This window comes from Haemaphysalis longicornis, unplaced genomic scaffold (genome assembly GCF_048455015.1).
Source record: "Haemaphysalis longicornis isolate Haplotype H1 unplaced genomic scaffold, Haemaphysalis longicornis Haplotype H1 scaffold_6, whole genome shotgun sequence".
Taxonomy (NCBI): Eukaryota; Metazoa; Arthropoda; class Arachnida; order Ixodida; family Ixodidae; genus Haemaphysalis; species Haemaphysalis longicornis.
Window position 1 is genome coordinate 134,371,803 of NW_027526407.1, and position 20,051 is coordinate 134,391,853.

A 20,051-nucleotide genomic window follows, 5' to 3' on the forward strand; every position below is an offset into this window, starting at 1 on the left:
ATAAAAAAAAATATTCTGCCGCCGGACACGTGGTTCATCGTTGAAACAACGAATGCACGGTAGCCGCGCTCCAGCCGGTTTCCTTTCGAACACCAACTGCCGCAAGAATACGCATATTCTGTGGCCGGTCGCTTGCCGTGCTTCGGCCGATTACCGCTTCCCGAAGAAAAAACGAATGCCCTAACGCCGCACTTCGGCCGTTCTCTTTCTCAAGATCGGCAGTCGTAAGAGAACTAAATATCTGGCAGCCGGTTAGCTGCCGTTGTGCGTCCGGACACGGGTGGGTGGAAAAATACCGAAGCGCTGGTCGCCGAATGTTGGCCGTTCAACGCATGATCAGTGGCTGCCAGAACCTGGATGCTGGCCGGGCATGCCAGAAAGCGGCCATAGACAGGGCAGTCTTGGGGCACACTTTCTGTGCCGCCTAGGTTGCTACGAGAAATTTATTGTTTGCACGCATACTGTTAAGACAGGGACGGGTAAACCGAAAAAGAATGTTGAGGCCGCCGTTCCGAGATTTGAACTCTTCTTCTTCTACTACTTTGTTATCTTTTTGTACATCGCCCCTCCCAGGAAGACCGAGTCCCAATGCCATGAACCCTCTTTCCAACATAAAACTTGCAAAAACATGCAGGCTTTATCTGAGAATTGTAACGTTGAGGTCACTGTCTCAATAAGTACCTATCTCACAAGTCCATTTCCATCACATGGTATTTGTCTCAGAAAATTCTAAGCACCCTTGTTCGCCAACTCTTCCTGTGAGATAAAGTAGTATAAATCAGGCTCTAAGTCCTCCTCGAAAAGCTTCTTCCACATCTTTTGTTCTTGTCGTTTGAGTAGATGCACCCTCTGAAATTTTCTGCGGCCTGGTATAGCCTTTTCTTTCGGACGTCCTTCAACGAAAGCAACGCAATTTATGAACGCTCTCTTTCTTCACCACACTCGGTTCATAGCAGTCCCTATAGTGATGTGCTCCTTCTGCTTTTCTGGCCGGCCGTTCACTTGAGTTTTGCGTAGAGATTGAACTTCAATTCAAACAGTGGTGTGGTCCTCTTAACGGTCGTTTGTAGCATCTCGACTGGACGCTTATTGACTGGGTCCAAGAACGCACCTGAGCCGACGGTGTTTCTTCATTCAAGTATCTTGAAAATTTAAATTTAGGTGGTGGTAGGGCGGGGATGTTGCCCGGTTCTTGAACTGTTTCATCTCCTTTTTAATAAATTTTAGCCGTAGCATCTACGTACGGACCAGAACCCTTCAATTAGTGACTGCATTGTTCCTCAGAAGATCATCCACACTAAGTATGACGCACGCCATTTTTTGATTTGGGACTGAGTTAGACCGAGCAATGTAACTTCCAGCGCTGTAGCGGCGGTATTGCGAGATGGCAACTTGGGCGTCTATTCCGGTTGCGGCTTGCTGTGGCGGTGGCAGATTGCGGTGGTGGTTGGACAGAGTGCCCTAGATAGTGTTCACCGCTTTCTTCAGAATGGCGGAGTCCAGTGATGTCGGATGGTAAATTAGCGGGTTCCGACCCATCCCGCAGCCTGGCCACAACGATCCTCGTAGAGGTAGTCACGAATCCTGGGGCGCTGTCTGAAGATTCGGTTGCTATTTTTTCCTGCTGCAATCCAGCAGCGGTGGGCTGCGACCATGGAGCCGTCTGTAAAGGGAACCGACGTAAGGTTATGATTTTGGACACTGGTGCTTGCAGAATGCATTCTTACTGTGGTTCTAGAGACACCACCTCAGAGCAAATTTCGGCGAGCATCTTGATGGCCAGGTCATTGGGCTGGACTAGTGCTCCGAATATTGTTCTATCCGCCGTTATACGGTCTCAGAACTGACCATAGATGTTGACGATCTCCCCTTGATTAGTAAAGAGTCGATAGTGCAAGCCGAGGAGCTTCACTATGTCTGTTTTGTTATCGAGCACACAGGCAGCCAAAGTGACCTGTTTCACTAGTCGAGGTTGCTGTCGTTGCCTTGCTAATTAACTCAGGGAACGAATGGGAAAGAATGCTTTCCGTACTGGACAAACACAGTAAAACCATGTTCATGAAAATTATAATTCAGACAGCCAAAGCGAAGATCAATAACCTCTGGAAAGCACAGCGGTTTGAGATATGTGGTAAGGCAGTGGAAGTGGTAAGCGAATGTATATACTTAGGCCAAGTTGTAACCGCAGATCCTTGAATGGAGCATTAACGATGGTACGAGACGGATGCTTAACACATAAACTAGACGAGAGCGCATCTTGATGATGCAATCGAGTCAAAAACCAGGTTTCGGTAACCTCATAAGCGAGCTTCCCTGTATGGCTTCTTTTAAATAGATATACCTATTGGAGAATTGTAGGCTAACAAGACAATATGGTTTTTTGGCTACTAATGCTTTCGCATAAAAAACGTTTTGAGGGCATTTAAATCTTTTCTGTCATCTGGATTTGACCCTGATGTGAAAGAACGTCCCCATGAAGACCCAGAGCACACACTACTGATTCTTTCACAAACAGAAAATCAAGTATAAATTTACTGCTTACGGTTTGTAAGGTTAATATTACTTATCATATTTTTTCAGGAATGCATTCTCATGAAAGAGATTGAGAATATTCGAACACTGATAGCAGATGTACCGCTAGTAAGATTCCGCAAAAACCTTGTACATTTGAAGACATGTGCCCGTTCACAGATATTTGATCGGATCCTCAAAGCTTTAACTAGTCCGGTGTAGATTTTAGTGGAAAACCTTTACTATGACAGGTTATCAACATTATTCATCCTGTACAAAGGCAATTCCAGCCATTGTAGCGCAGTATCACAAACTTTTTATGGCTTCGCTCACTGGGAGCTACGCCACCGAAGCACCAATTGAAATAACGTGAGTGGCACTGTTTTCGCCAGTGCTAGATCGATCAGCGCTAGCTGGACTCTCGCCAGATGCGCTGGACCGAAAGCGTAGCACGTGACTAAGCGATGATTCAATGACCACAGCGCTGGCGCTTGGCCTTCCGCCTTTTTTTCTGCTGCGCCGGATGGGCTCTCTGTACGGGCGTTTCAACTTATCCGGAGGGACAAGTAGCATCATCAAGTACATGGCTACATAGAAATCTAGGATATTTTAAGCAAGAACAAACTCTCTAGAGCAGCTCTGCATTGGCCATGCTTCTATGTGTGACAACAAATTTCAGGAGTGTTGTTCTAGAGCCTTTTTGTTTTGTGCTGCGTAGCAGTCCTAATTTAAAGCGTTCGCCAGCCTTATAACAAGTTATGAGTTTACCCCAAAATATTAGGAGAAAATATATATATCCGGTATAGAGCCTGTATTATTATTTTGCTGAAACGACTCATACCCCCAAGTATATAAATTCTATAAAAGTTTTGTTTCCATCTTGAATATCGTAGGTAATGCGTCAGTGGCAGCGTCTTTCTCCAGGCGCTTGTTTTTTATTGTTTCGGACAGCTCAGTATGACAAATGGGGTGGTGGCATTGTTTTATCGTGGTCAGAGTGTGGAGAAATATGGCTTACTCAGCCTAAGTTTGGAACTCTTTTAAAAGCAGCTGCTCTTTTAAAAGAGTGTTGTGAACGCTCGCAGCTTTCGTAACAAGTTTTTTCTGTAGATTCCTATTGGTACTGGTCGTAGTTGTTTGTAATAGTTTCTTTTTAAAACCCGTTTCATTTCAAAATTCTTTTTATTCGCAAGGTTTTAACTTTGAGGTATGAAGTTGTATTTGTTTCAAAAACTTGTTCAAAATCGAGGATATACATAAGAGAGTCCAAGAGACAAAGACGTTAGTGCGGCCCCGGTTGGTAAATTTAAAATGACGGCAAAATTAAGAGACAGCAACCTAAACGTCATTACAAAGTCGGACATAGCAAATACACTTTAGTATTCCATATCAAGCGAAAGAGCCTCAAAATGTAATCAGAAGAATTGGAGAACCAACTATTCAAACACCTAACGGTTTAGTGCAGTGTCTAGAAAATAATAATTTTGGGAGACTTTTTGAAAAATAGAATTGAAGTCCCGGACCTGATACATAGAGGTAACCCAATCCAAAAGGAAGTCGCCAAGAATGCGGATGTTTTTCTCAGTATTTGGTATGAGGCGGGGGTAACAGATTATTTTTATTAGCCGCACCTCCGGTCACATTATTATTCTTAAAAAGTCAGATGCAATAAATAGGATTAGCCGGTGAATATGAAGCGATTTCAGAATAAGGTGACGAGATTCAGCTGCAACAAAGCATTTACGCGCAAGATATTTTAAGAGCGGAGTAGTCAGTAGGCATTTTACTGCGAAGAACTAGAACTTATTTTGAAAGTGCTGTATTGATGATAAGTGACAAGCATATGTGTAGCCCCATGAGACTATAGCGCAAGTAATATGACTATGAATGAAAGGTAAATACAACGCCAACGGTGCTTCGTGGGAAAAGCAATGGTTGGCTTTGGCCAATGCACGGATACCAAACACCGTATTCTGGTTAAGGTGGCTAAATTGACTGTGGAATGTCATGCTTGGGTCCAGATGTATGCCAAGAAAGATGACATCAGCATATGCACAAATTGAAAGAATGCCAAGTTGTATTGCAGGAATAGTACATAATGTCCTCTGAGCACTTCTTTTAAAGACCATGAATTCAGTTTTTGTGGGGTTAATATCTAAGTAATTATTGCTGCATCAAACCATACTGACACCTATTACAGTATTTAATATGTGATAGAGCATTAATCGTTTTGTCAGGTATGGTACGGTTCTGTCATTTGCGTATAAAACATAGTGACCATAGTTATAGGAGCTAAAATATCATGAAATATCACAGGAGCTAAAAAAATATAATTGATATATAAAATAAAACCCAAAGCACGTAATAACGGGCACAGCGGTACTTCTTGGTAAACATATTTTATTGCTGAGAAGGTATTTGCCGAGTGTACTGTAGGTCAAGTCGGTAATTTTCAAGAATTTCAGTGCAGTTCTAGTTATGCCGCAGGACAGAAGTATATGAAACAAGACTTGGTGAATTACTTTCGCTTTTGTGAGATTAAATACCACGTCCACTAAATTTATCAAATTAATTTATTTCTATATGTAACCACTTAAACACAGCGCAGCTAGATTAGTAGACCTGCCTTGGGGTAGGTCTACAAGCTGATATTTTTTGTGTTGCCTATATTTTCAACTCTGACAAAAATAAGATAATGATCGTTGATATCAGTGTCAGCGTTCCCCACACAGGGAGATGACGTTATTTAAATTAACATGTGATCAATGGGTGAACAGGTACTGTGAGATGCTACACAAGTTGGACACTCAACACGAGATTCAAAACCAAATTCAGTTGACAATCATATTTTGCATATAAAGTACCATCCGTGCCAAGTAGTGAATATAACGTCACCTACAGTCCCTAAATTCTTCTTTTCAAACGTTACCTTAGATAAATGGTTTACTTTATATATATGGTTCAAAAAATCACTAAGGGAATTTAGGTTAACAGAGTTTGGGTTTAGGCTAGTTAGTAGCTGTAATCTATGACTTTGTGAAGCGCAAAAAAAACGACAGAGGACAAACCGCTCGCTGTGATTCCGTACTATCATAGCCTATCACATACGCTAAAGAAGATTGGTGCGACAGCTGCGGTGAACGTTGTGCTTTCCACCCCAAGGAAATTGTTAAGCCTTAGCCGCATAAATGACCCTGCGGCTCCCCGGCAGAAAATTTGTGAAAAGAATCACAAAAAAGAATCACAAAAAGCTACGCAGCACACAACAAAAAGGATCCAGTAGAACACTTCTAAAATTTGTTTATACAAGAAGAAGCATAGATGATACAAAGCTGCTCTGGGCTGTTTGTTCTTGCTTAAAATGTCTTAGATTGCCATGTAGACATATACTTGATGATGCTACTTCTCCTTTCGCGTACGCTAAAAGGCACGTACAGAGATCCCATCCTGCGCTGCAGAAAAAGAGGTGGAAGGCCAAGCGCCAGTGCTGTGGTTGTGAAATCATCGCTTAGACGCGTGCTACGCTTGCGGGAAAGTGCAGCTGGCCTCGGTCCAGTTGGCGCTGCTTGATTTATCACTGGGAAAATGGCGCCACCCACGTCTATTCGATTGGTGCTTCAGTAGCGTAGCTCTCAGGGAGCCAAGCCATAAAAAATGGTGTTCAGCTTCGGCTATACTGGCTGGAATTCCCTTGGTAAGGGTTGAATAATGTTGATAACCTATCATAGTAAAGGTTTTCCACTAAAATTTACACCTGACTAATAAAAGCTCTGAGGTGCCGATTCATTATCTCTGGACGTGCACACGTTTAAAAATGTACTAGGTTCTAGAGGAACCTTACTAGCGGTACATTTGCCTTCCCTGCTCAAAATTCTCAAACGCTGTCCTGACAACGCGGGCCCGAAAAAATACGATAAGTAATATGAACCTTACTGGAATTGAGCAGTAAATTTATACTTGTTTTTTCTGTTTGTGTTATGAAGAGTAGTTGGTCCTTTCGGTCTTCGTGGGTTTGTTCTTTCACATCAGGGCCAAATCCAGATGACAGCATAGCTTTCGATGCCCTAAAAACGGTTTTTATGCGAAAGCATTATAGCCAAGAAGCCAAATTGACCTGTTAGCCTACAATACAATATAGGCATATCAATTTCGAAAAAAACCAATAGCAGGGAAGATTGCTTCTGAGGTTTTAAAAACCTTGTTTAAGACTCGAGTGCATCATCAAAACACGCTCTCATCTATTTTACGTGTGTACTATCATTCGTACCATGGTCAATGCTCTATTTGAGGATCCCTTTTCTTTGCCCTAGTAATAAAGAAGTTGTTAAAATTACTGCAACTCGGCGCTCCTGCAATCGAAGAATCTTTACATATAAAAATTGTTTTGTATTCACTTCGGCTGCCGTTGAAGAATGCGAAATTCCAAAATAAAATGATCATACAAAAAAGGAACACTGAAAAGTATTGTGTGTACATGTTGAATCTGCAAACAAAATACACCTCCCAAGCTTTTCTGACGTAGTCCATCTCCACAATATAATTACAAGATGAAAAAGTAAAAAATTGGTGCTCAAAACCACACATGTATAAAATTTAAAAAAGCAAGAAAATTTCTACAAAACGTTTCTACCATAAGATCCAGTATTCGGGAGCTGTCGAACCCAAAAGGCCGTAAAGCAGACTTGTCGATGCTATAAATTTCATTTTTGTAGTAGTGATTGTGCGCCCTGTTACAGAAAATAAAAGGATAATGCTACAACAAAAACTTATTGCGTTGGTGCGAACATAAGTGTCTATAAAATACCGTGCTTAAAACACCTTCTATGGCCTTCACTTCCCGCGATCAAATTCTAACTTTCAACCTGGTCTTACACACTATTGATTTATCTGTTTGTGGACATAAAACATTCAAGTTTTTAATTGTCGTATACGTCCAGTATTTAAAATGCGCCATCTTTGTACCCGTTTTAAAAGGAAAACCATCCTATAGTAACAGAATAACAATAAAAGCTTATGGATGTTTTTTATTAGCAGTAATGATATATGTTTATTATGCCTCCACTCACACTCTCCTTGTTTACCATATAGCATATTGCAGTGATAACTTTCTGAATTATACCACTCGTAGCCAGCGGGTTGAAAATAAAGCGATACGAATAATGACATTCAGTGCCACAATATCACAACGATCAACTACTCAAGGTTGAGAGCTAACAACATGCGATCTGTTCAAAAACAGCCTTGGTGTTTTTATGGGCCAATAAGTTGATATACTGCTTTCAATGAACATATCCCGGAACCGAAAGAAATAAACCTTAAGCTTCGTAACCGGTTCGCCTCAAAAACCTCTCTTGAAGTCCTCAAGCGAGGAATACCTAAGAGAAAGACACTGTTTTTTTTATAGAAACGTGAAACAAGGATAAACTTCCTAGTAAATAAACTTATAAAAGCATCATTTTTAAATTTGTTCAAAACTGCGTCTTTTTGCTTTGTTCAAGACGCTTGACATTGCAAAAATTTTCTGACTACTATTTTCATAACGTAATTGCTCTTCTCCTATTCTGTCGCGCACTTTTCTAGATGACTTTTTGTTTTGCCAAACTAGATGCCCTGACATTCGTCAGATGCTCTGCGCTGTCGTCAAAAAATTTGTCTAACGTTTCTGATGTAATATGAAAACTCTTTTTTGATTAAATGCTGTAAAGGTAGCAATAATATTTGCTTAGCCCAGCAAGGGAAGCGTAGCAGCACCGAACTATTTTAAAAACATGTAGTAAGCTAAATGCACCAACTTCGCCGCAATGGCTAAGCGCATTGGGCTGTAAAAGGCATGTGTCGCGACCAAGGAATGATTTTGTGGCACAATGGTTTATCTCTCGAGAACAACGTCTGGGATTTTCGAGCTGCCATTCCGTAGTACGTACGGATGCAAACTGGCGGGCTTCCTCCGCACGGTGCAGGTATTCTTGAACGTGCGCTTTTCGGTACTTGTCGTCTACGTGTGGCAGCATGACGTCGAGTATCAAGGTCCGATGTCGCACCATAGAAAAGCTGGATTGCAGTCATCCGTCTAGTGTACTGAACAGTTCAATGTAAGTGATTTTTGCATAAGAGAGTATTTTGCCCCGAGTACTATGATCAGCGCCGGCATACTTAAACCGCATATCGGCCGTTGTGGTTCTCAGACGTGCGGTTAGTCCGTTCGTATGCGTTTCATACGCCGTTGTCTTCGGGTTATCCGCGCGGCTGTAACGTAGGCTGGCTTGCATGAGCTAAGCACTGAATGCTGTTCCGCATTGCGTTATTATTACTTCATTGGCTGAATGCCGCAGCACGATTTGAGGGATGGAGAACTTAGCGACTTCTGTGCAGTCCGCCTCGGATGAGCGGCGGTCTTGGCATAGCTTTCCATGTTTAGTCCGTCGCCACGAGAATCTACTCATTCTCGGATCATGACGCAGAGAATAGGCCCAGAAAATTTATTCCGATTTGTCGGAAGGACCTCAATGGGATGGCGATCGGTTGCAGAAGTCCGATGTTTGTCATCGGTGGCGTTTCTAGCGGTGGCAGTCGTTGACTCTGTTTACATCTGCAGTGTGGGACAAAGCAGCCTGCAAACTCGAAGGTTGACAAACAAGTCTGCGACTTTCCGGTGTCGTCTGAGCCTGGAGTGACCACGCCTCAAACAGGTCTTTATTATGCTATATTGGTAATTCAGAGGATGCTGGACACAAAATATTGTTTTTGGCCTAATTCAAATGTATTGTACCTCACGCTAGGCAAATGTAGCTTTTGGGAATGCCACTCTTACTCTGAAGTATTCTGCTGGTGATTAAACTTCCTAATGCCAATTTATTGCGCAGCTGGGAGATGTTTTTTATAACACTGGTATCGCATTTTATCACAAAAAAGGCCGTAAATAAACCTGAACTCAAAAACAGCACTTCAATAAAACTGATACAGACCGTTAAAAATCGATAAAATCTACCTATTAAAACAACCACTTCCTGAGCCCCCCAAGCATCTGGAAATTTTTTGTTCGGTGATCACGTGACGACACTGTCTTAGCAGTATGCTGGGCATCCGACACACACTGTGCTTTCCTAACAGCAAACCCTCTCTCGCCCTGTGCACCGTACGCCCTCCTCATAAGGACTGTTGTGGCCTTCGACTTTTCGTCAGCTACATATATGGTTCCATCATCGTGCACGGATTGGCTTGTGAATAAAAATATTGATTATTGATTCTCTTATAGTCGCACCGTCTGGGTAAAATATCCAAAGAGAATGGTACCACCACCACATCTTAGCCAGCAGAGACAGAGTTGAACACATACAGGTCGGTGTTTTCGTGTTCACCTTTCTTATCCCTGCTTTGAACCATCATTTTTATGGCTGTCACCTTCATTCATTGTCTTCTGCTCTCCAGGTTGACTGTATTTCACCCACTTTTCTGCAAATAAACTGTTTGCTTGACTACGATAATGACAAAGCTGTAGGTGCTGATGTCTTAAACATAGAAGGGAGCACCTAAGGGTTCCGCTCTAATATTCTAGATGGTATGTTAGGCTTTGAATATGGGTATCAAGAATAGACCTTCGATTATGGCATACATTAGATATATTAGAGATTTTGGGAATTCGGTATGTGTCTTTAAAAGCAGGATACGTCAAAAAGTTTTTGGAAATCCGTATTTTACGGTACCCTTATTTCTAATACCTTTGTCTCTTTTTCGTTAACTTATGTCCGGTTCTAACTTTGCTTTCAGCTGGAGATGACTTTCTAATAAGTATGCTTCCAAAACTAACAGGTCTTTCGAAGGGAAAATTTTTTGTATAAACGGCTTTCCTTGCGCTTAGGCTACTTCTTACAAACGTGCTGTGCGTGAATGTAGGTGTGTTTCGCACCACCAGAATTACAAGAAAAGTGTTGTCACTTTTTCGACTATGAAACCTCACTGTTTACTTGTTGGCAGTATTTTAGTGCGTGAACTACCACTGCAGTGTACAAACGAAAGCAGGGCAAGGGTTTTTGGGTGGAGTGAATGGTGAACGCCGCCCACTGCTTCGGCTGGGAAGCAGTTTGAGCAGAGATGAACAGAAAAAAACAGAAATACATGACCAGTTGTGTGTCACGTATTTCTTGCATTTCTGCTGTTTGTCTAAGTTCAAGCTGATTGCCAGCTGATTATGTATCAACTCACACATACCAGAGACCTTCGGCTGATTGCGATTATCAAATGGCAACTGTGTGATTTTTCTCATGCAATTGTGCCTAAGTTGATCTTGTATGGTTTGGATATATGGTGTGACCATGGTGATTAGCCATTTCTCAAGTCCCACTTAGGAAAACAAAGAAACATTACATAAATCGTGATAATATAACCTCAAAGGAACCCAAATATTTCGTAGGAATTACCATTTTTGAATGATCAGAAGTTCTTGTAAACATGCCTGGGGCAACATACCAACTTGTGTTTTGAAGAAAAATTCGCACATATTTATTAATGTAATATTCACACAAAATACCAATGTGCTATTCACACATTGAAAAAAACCTATGAACAAATGACTGCTTTGTCTTTCAATGAGAGTTTAAAAGTATCAAGTGCCGCCAGTTCAGTGCGAAAGTTTTTTTTTGCACTGGTCTTGAACTTGTGGATGCAGATAATCTGATTTATGTGTGATTGTTAGTTATGGGAGGATGCAGATGCGCAGCTAGAAGTGGCAACTGTAGCAAGAACAAGCAAAAAGTACGAAATAACAGAATTTATTCCATCTAGCATTTCGAATAAACGGATTTAAAATACATTTATACATTGCGGGCCAACAAAAACTTTGAATTTGGTTTGAATTACCCTAGAGTTTGAAATATCTTAGTTGATATTATTGGGAGGCTTCTGTAAATTCGGATATATAGTGGAAGTTCTATACACCTTCTGTATCCGAAAGTATTTGGCAAGTTTTTTCCCTTTGTGCTGTTTTCACATTTCTTGCACTCCCAAGATATATTTCTTGGGGTCAAGTTTTTATGTAATGAATTCTATGTAATATCTTTGCATATAGCACACGTGGTACCTTGTTGAATAACGGGGCATTTATTGGGACACTTTCTAATTTTCTACAGAGCGAGATTCATAAGAATCACATGTGAAAGACAATCGGGATAATTTTTAGGCACTTTTTTTAAGCCCACTTTTAGGCAGGGCAGCAAAGATAGCCCGTATATAGTAGTTTTACACGCACAATAATTACAGGGTGTTATATTAGAGATTTTATGTTTCTTTACACTATACCTAGTGCCATGTGTTCTATTATTTTTTTAATATTTGAATATTTAGCGTACACTACTATTTGTGCGTGTGGTGGCGAGCTGTGCAATCCTATCACTTCTCAGCAGAGTTTTAATGTGTATGTACACTATGCCTATTGCCAGGCATTCTTATGATTTTTATATTTGAATACTGTGGATGCAATTTAGTGGATACATTTTTTGTGGATACCTCTTGTGGGTACATTGTGGATACATTTTTGCATGTGGTCGTGAGTTGTGCAATTCTACTACTTCTAAGCGCATTGCACAGCGCACAGCACGTAGATATCTTTTTAGCTGTATTTTTGGATGTGCAAGAAACCTGCACACATTTCATACCTTTCTCCTCTCATGTTGTCCGAAATATACACAATTGTCCGAGCTATTGTTTTTGACTACAGTGCTGATGAAAAATAGGCATTTTGGGTACGTTAGGGTTATTGTAAAGAAAACACCTGTGTGACGCCAACAAGGTATTGAAAAGATGTACTTTCATTGCATGTGTTTAACATTTGGAAAACCTTAAAGAGCAGTACATATATATAGAGCACATATGAAGGAGAAAATTCCTAATGTCGGTACAGGCATTGCAGATCGGGCATGTACAAAATGCAAAAAATATAAAACTAACGTAAACGCATGGTTTTAAATGCGTGCAGGCACACTGCCTTAACAAGTGCGTCGTCACTGGGGATATCAGTATGTGAATAAATAGTTACTCTGAAGCCAGTGTCCTGGCTTTTAATTCATAAAACATTACTGTGCTGATAAGCTCAATGAGCCTCTACCATTGCAGGCATATCTGGGGATAGTTGCTGAGTGTAAACTAGGACCAGTCAGAAACTCATTCAACATATATTGAAGGAATGATAAATATGCACCCTATCAAAGCGAACACGTTTTGCAGGCAGCAAGTATTTTGCTTATGAAATGGTTTTCCTTGGTTGCAATTACAAACAGAACGTAATTCATAAAGTTAACCAAATATTAAAGTACACTAAACTTTCCTACTTACTATCACGCTAAGCTTTCTTATCCAAATTGAGGGGTTTCCTATAGTTGCTGAACTGAGGTTTAAAGCTTTTAAGCATCTACTGGCAGTAAAACTGTGTTCAGCTTTTCCCATGCAGTTTTATTACAAATGTGGAATTTGATTTTGACTGTTTCAACAAGTGCCAAATTTGCTCACTCACAATATGCCACCACATTCAGAAAATATTTATTTCATTCAGTTTTATACTTTTTATGTATCATTTGTCCACCTATTTATCTGAAACAAAAAAATTCATCACGAATTCAGGTTCTGAAGTTGAAAATGATAAAAAAGTATTGCTCAGCTTTTTGTGCCCAGATAGTAATATTTAGAAGGGCAAACACAAAGAGAGCCTACCATAATAGTTTGTGTGTCTGCTTGTCACAGATGCATCTAATTTCAAGTGCGTGTTGCGAGAGGAATACGTACATTGATACCAAAAGTTTTTGAAGCACGTCTAATTTGCTTTATACTGAAGTTATCTATCCCAGAGTGAGTCATTGTAACGTGAATACGTAATTTATGAGCTTGTAACATAAACTGGGACTGTTTTAACCAGCTATGATGCAATTCTTGTATGACTAGAAGTCTAGCTTCCAACAAGTGTGTGTCCTTCATAGGATTTATTCAGCAAAAAGTGCAACAATATACAGGAAGCATTGAGAATAAGTTTGAAGAATATACCATCCGACTGTTGTTATTTCTGAAGTTCACGGTATATCAGTTAGCAGACAGAGATAATGGGAAGTTTTTGAAAGAATATAAATTTATAGAGGGCTCCAGATAGATCTTTAGGGCATACCAGAATAAAGAGTACAATCTCGTCAATTTTACTCGTTCCGGAATAGTAGTACACCGCGTCGGCACAGAAACTGTAACACCTGTTTTAAAATTCTGGGGGGAATTTTATGTTTGCCTATTTTTTTTTAAATTTTGTAAGATGGCCGGTATAAAGTCTATTATACATCTTCAAATAAAGCATGTTGGTTTTGAGAAGTCGAGAATAACCTGAAATAAGAGACGCCAATATTAAGAGTTTAGTTTAACGAAACTGTGGTTAACACAGCGAGTTGCATATTTTAAACAATGGAATAAAACTCGAAAGCATTACGACACCTGTCTTGGGAACATGTTCCGCAGTCTTAAATAGAACGCTTCTTATATTTAGAGGTGACGTATTTGAAAATATTTCGCTACATGACCTCGGAATTGAAACGTGTTTGCGGGGGCGTGGTGACTAGGTAGAAAGCCCGCGTCACAGAAACATTAGAAAGGTTTGAAGAAAACAAATGAAGAACTCCTGGCAGTGCCTCGAAGAAACTCCCATGCATAAGGCATCACCATGGCTGAAGGCACCCGCTTTGACCTGGGGTCATAATTGGTTTTGGTGTCTTGTGCTGTGGCGTCTTAATTTGTTTAGGTGCCTCTTAAAAGTTTAGGTGCCTCTGTTAAAGAATAATTTTTGCTAGAATAAACCATCAGGGCCACAAAAAATATTATTCTCGCAATAGAACGGTCGTTGTTACACTTTTTTGCACCTTCTGTATAGAATAATTTATAGAATTGAGTGCGTTAGGTGTGTGACAGCGGGAAATTGCTGACGTTGTTTCAAAGCACGTTTTCTTTTGTACTCCCAAAAAAGTTTTGTTATCTTCAATCTGTGTCCACAGCAAATGCTAGAAACATGAGAATGTGTCGAACCATTGTTTAAAGGAACCAATTCAGTCGGCGGTATTGGTGCATTGTGTTAACCAGCCGTTTCAGGCTTATTACCACGGAGTCTAAGAAATGCAAAATATTTACCATATGCGATATAGTAATAACTTAAGTACCAAGAGTTTTGCGCGTATACGTTCTTGTCAGTTTTGCCCTTTTGTAGTGAAAATTTTTAGAAAATTGTGAAAAACGGGAAGAAAGTGTTTTGGTGGCAGCAAAGTTTTTCTAATGACAAATTACCTGAATTGTCTTTTTGACATCTACATTAGGTACTTCATTGCCGACAAAAGCAATGAGTGAATGAATAAAAAGTAATAATATGTGCCAGAAAAACCTTCGGGTCATGAACAGCGGTCAAATACTGTGGCTGTAGTATAATTCTGGGCTGGGTAACATGTTACGTAAGTGTGAATATTGAGCATATGTTTCAGAAGTGGTAATTGGGCTGTAGTGAGAAAATAAATGTATTTTCACATGAATCATCTGAAAGGCCACGTTGTAAACAGGATCTCCAAATTACCAAGTTTATTTATTTATTTAATATTTATTTCTATTTCTTTATTTCTTCTTTTGTTGTAATACTCATTTATTTATTTATTTATTTTTTTGTTTATGCGTTCTTTATTTACCTATTTGTGTTTGTTTTTATTTATCTATTTATTTTTTGAAGTTATGCCCAACTGCAAAAGTGCCTTCTTCGGTGGTGCACTGGGTGCGTGTATGTAAGGCAAACAAAACACGACATACAAGAAGGGAAATAAATCCAAAACGCGCATAACTCTTGTGTAGTTATTTATAAAGAAGAAGAACAAGAAAAAATCGAAGTGTTTTTCTGTACAAGACCTCGGAGGTCATGTGAAGAGGATGCCTTAGTCAAAACAAAAAAGCACAAGTAACCTGGTGCCTTCGGAGCACAAACGGAAGACCAGAGGGAGAATTTCTGTCATGGATCAAGGCTACCTCGTAGGGGGGAGGAATGCATAAAAACCCCTCAAGAGAGAAAAAAGGAACACAAAAACGAAAACTTGAAGTGTGCGCGAGGACCAAACGAGGCAGGCTCTGCCTTAACACCAAGGCATCATGGCCAACTGTGGTTGCGCACTTATCAGCCAATCAGAGCACGCCGCGCAGGAGACAAGTGGCGTCATGACAAAATATGGACACAAAAAGAAAAGGAGCCAATCAGAGTGTGCCTTCATCTAGCCCACAAAGATTACAAGTGGGGCGCACAATAAGAAGGGAGGAGGAACTGAACCAGGAAGCAGAACGAGCGCGTGAGGAACGAGCCCTAGGATCTGGGCGAGGCCATCGATCACGCCGTTCGAGCCTCGGCAGGAGCCGGCCGACCCCATTCCGCTGCGGCGTCCTAGGCAATCCACCAGCCTCGGTCTTGGTTGCCCCAGCGGCAACCATCGGGTCCCTGCTCTTCAGCGTCCACGCTTCTCGACCTTCTCTGCGACGGGCCTAAAGGGCTACGTTTATGTCGAAACCTCTCTGCGGCCTCAAGCGGCAGCGGCTAACAGGGGGCAACCACCGAGGAAACTCGACGGGATGCTCGGAGTCCACGGCGACTAAGGAACGTCCGCGTGCCTCGAACGGCGGCATCAACAACAGACGAACAGGGCTACTGCGTGTCGCGGCCAGGCAAGGGCGGGACGCGTCAGCGCCGACGACGAGGATAGGCCAGTGCATTATTGAAACTTGTTGCAGGACACAACTAGAAAGTAGTTGTAGTAGAGAATTGTCTTAGGACAATGTCATGTTTTACTAATGACTGCATTTGAACTAATGCTGTAGAAAATGTACCGTTGAGGCTTTTGGGATTGCTGTCAATTGAGTTTTGAGATCTTTAGTTGGAGGCTCGATTGTTTATCGGTTTAGTGCAGTTCAGTGTTTGGGTGGATGGCCTTAGCATTCCCTGAGTGGTGTATTGAATGTGAGCTTTGTTAAACCCGTCAAAGGCTTTCCTGTGTATATCCGCCTGAGCTGGTCAAGACAACCGCGCCACTCTCACGTGACATGAGCACGATTGGCTGGCGAGCCTACCAGGATAGATTAATACTCACCAAGCATATTTTTATCAGGCCCAGTGACATGTCTTAACAGCTGTGAGAAAGAGAAGGGGAAAATTTTTGACGTTGGATAAAACACCAGGTTTGAACAAGGAGCAGTTTTTATAGAAAAGGTTTCAACCTCTACCAGTCAATGGTTCTTTCTTGGCTTGCAGAACAATAAATTTTCATTGTGGAGGAGGTGGTGGTGGCAGGAGGGGAAGGTGCGGTGGAGGGTTTCAAAGACGGAGCACACCACACTCTGGATGGCGCGCCGAAATTGCCCAGCGTTTCTCACGCGGAGGTGCCAGCTCGTCGGTGGGCGCGTCGACGGTACGGCTTTGTTGTCTGCCTTCGCATCGTTTCTCTGGGGTGGTTTTGGCTCAGCTTCATGTTCATTCCGCACTTCCTTCGGACGGCTTGTTTAACTTGTTCGACAGCAGCTCCTGGGTAACCCGGACACGAGGAAATGAGGTGGTCATACGGCAAAGAAACGTTAGGGTTGTTTTGAAAGGCGGGAAAGCAAAATGTAGAGATCACATAAAGACATCTTGGCGGTAGAGAAACGCTACCTTTTGCGCACTGCTTGCCACCAATGAGGCTGCGTTTATAAATCGATGAAGCTGTCTTTTAAGTTTCGTAAGAAAAGGCGGAAGGAGCAACTTGTTCTCATAATTGCGAAATATAAAAGTTCCTTCGCATTTCTCGCCATTCTCAAGCTGACTAAACTAACTAGTTTAAATAACTATAAATGGAAATCACTAAGCTCAAATTCCGAATTGTTTCGGTGTCTACGCTTGTGCCGCAAAGTGGTTTAGCGGCGTCGATGTAGCACATCAGGGTGACTAGGTTCCCTTGTCTCAACCTTGGTTAGGAACCTTTCTCCGTATATTATGTGCCAACGCATTGCCGGGCTACGGAGGTGGTGTCCACAACTCTAGCCCTACAGTGGCCGAGGCTCCTGCGTTCAGAACGCTGGTCCCCCGAATTCCAAGTAAAGACTACAGAATCTCCCACTTGACTCTTTGAGCAGCCATGCGTGTTAATTGAAGTGATGTCGCATGGTGAATTTTAGTGGGTGTTGTTCAAAGAATTGGTGCCAACAACTTTCACACCGTGGATTTTTATCCATTTTTGTAATTTATGGACAAAGAATCTCGGCAAGGTAATGGAAGAATATATCGAGAGCATGGGGAACTAACGCGGCGCCTCAGGGAGAAAGAACAAAAGGAAACCAGTGAATGCGACGCACGTGTAACAGAAGGAACGCGAGCCGCCGACGACGATAAGGCACGTGAGATTGAAAGAATGCTGGTCGCAGATCGTGATGACGCCTCGAGTAAAGAAAAATTAGCTGCAAGCCATGCTGTGAAGCTAAGTTACAAAACAAAGCTCTAAACGACACCCACAAGCATTGCGCATGTTACGTCACTTTAATTCACACACGAGGCTTGACAAAGAGCAAAACCAGAGATTCGGCAAGCCATTAATTGGAATTCGAGGGGGTGGCATCCCAAACGCAGCAGCGTAGGCCACGGATGGGCAGGAGCGGCGGACGCCGTCTTTGTTGCCCAGCCGTGGGTCGGCAGAGATGAAACGTAGGAGCTTCTTTCGAAGGGTGAGACAGCGGAACTTACCCATCCTGATGTGCTAGCTCGAGTTGACACCACCTCGCTTCAGAAGCAGGAACACCGAAACAATTCGGCATGTGAGCTTAGTGATTTGTATTTTTGCCGATTTAAACTACTTAGTTTAGTAAAACTGATCATCGCGAAAATCCTGACGGAACTTTTATAATTGCTATTTATTAGGACCAGTTGCTCTCTTTGCCTTTTATAATACCTGTTAAAACACACCCGAATCGGTATTCATCAGTTTAGGAAATAGAGTCCCATCCCTGGCAAGCAGTGCGCAAAAGGTAGCGTTTCTCTAGCGGCCAGATGTCTGTAAGTGGTCTATTTTGTTTTCTCGCACTTGAAACCAATCCTTAATGTATCTTTGCCTTACGACCACTTTATTCCGTCGGTACTGGGTTAATCCAGAGGTGCTGTCAGAAAAGATAATCAAGTAGTGTGATGGAAGCGCGCAATGTAATCGAAGTTGCGTTAAAACATGCCCAAAGCAAATGTCGCTGAAGCAGACGACAGAGCTGTACCGTTTACTTACCCGCCGGCGAGAAGGTACCTGTGCGCACGCGGAAACGCTGGGTAAATACGACGCGGTCGTCTACAGTGTGGCCCGTAAGCGAAACCCTAAGGCAGCGCTTTCTGTTTGTCGTTGCTGAAGCGTTCCTTGCGTGTGTTCTGCTCTCTGCCTTAAGAAACTATGTCGTTCGCAAACGTCAAACGGCTAAAGTATACCCCGTTTATCCTTACTCCCATGATTTCCCAGTCAGGCTTTCTAAATACCACCTTTTGCCGTTTTGATGCCTATTCACATTTTTTTTAGTAATCAAGCATTCTGAAAATAGTACAGCCAGCTTATCCAGTACAATATCTCATCTGTCGTTCGAAACATCTGCTGTTATGCAGTCGCCACCTTCAGCTTTTCTCTATTCCGTGCCTTTGAGAGCGTTTCCAACTTCCTCTTCATTTACTTATGGTACATCGCAAGCTTAGCTTTTCTTTTTGATAGTTTCTCCTAGTCTAACGTCACTGCCATACAACCTGTTTGTAATCCTTCTGCTACCCTAATTATCTTGTACAAGTTGTATGTAATATTTTCCTGCTCAATAATTGAGTGCCTACACACTATCTTCGACATTGGATAGCTTTCTTTCAATTGCTTCCAAATTTTCTTTTTTACAGAATTTCATAGATAATTGACCTGTGAACTGGACGAATGTGTTTTGTTTCGTTTCTGTTAATCAGTTTTGAAAGCTCGGGTAATTTCACGGTCCACTGAACTTCGCACTCTCATGTTCGTAGGTTTGACTATTCATTCCTTTAATTTCTTAGTGAGTTTTTCAGTTTTTTCTGCAGTTGTGGCTTCTCTAACAGCAGCTGCCCATTCACTGAGTGCGGATGTTACGTTGTCATTTAGCCAGTCTGCACTGACCACGTTCTGCTCGTTGAAAACCGAGAAATCGTTTTGAGGAGTTATTTTAAAATCCAGCCATGTGGCTCTCACTGATTCTACTCTAGGTTTCTCAGTTCTCATCGGTTTCTTTCTTTTTCTTCTGAGATTGAGCATTTGTTTTTATCTAACCATCCTGTGATCACTGCTGAAATCTTACTAAGACCCTCTGGCTCTGGCGGGATGCCCGGGTATTCACATAACTGGAAGTCAATATTGCTTTTCGTTGTACCATCGAGATTTCTTTTGTGTTCATTTTCTATTCTTTCGTGTTTACAAAGTTGTGTTCATGAACTCAAGTTATTTCGTTCAACCATTGTATGTCCTCGACTGTTGTGATTGTCTATATCGAAG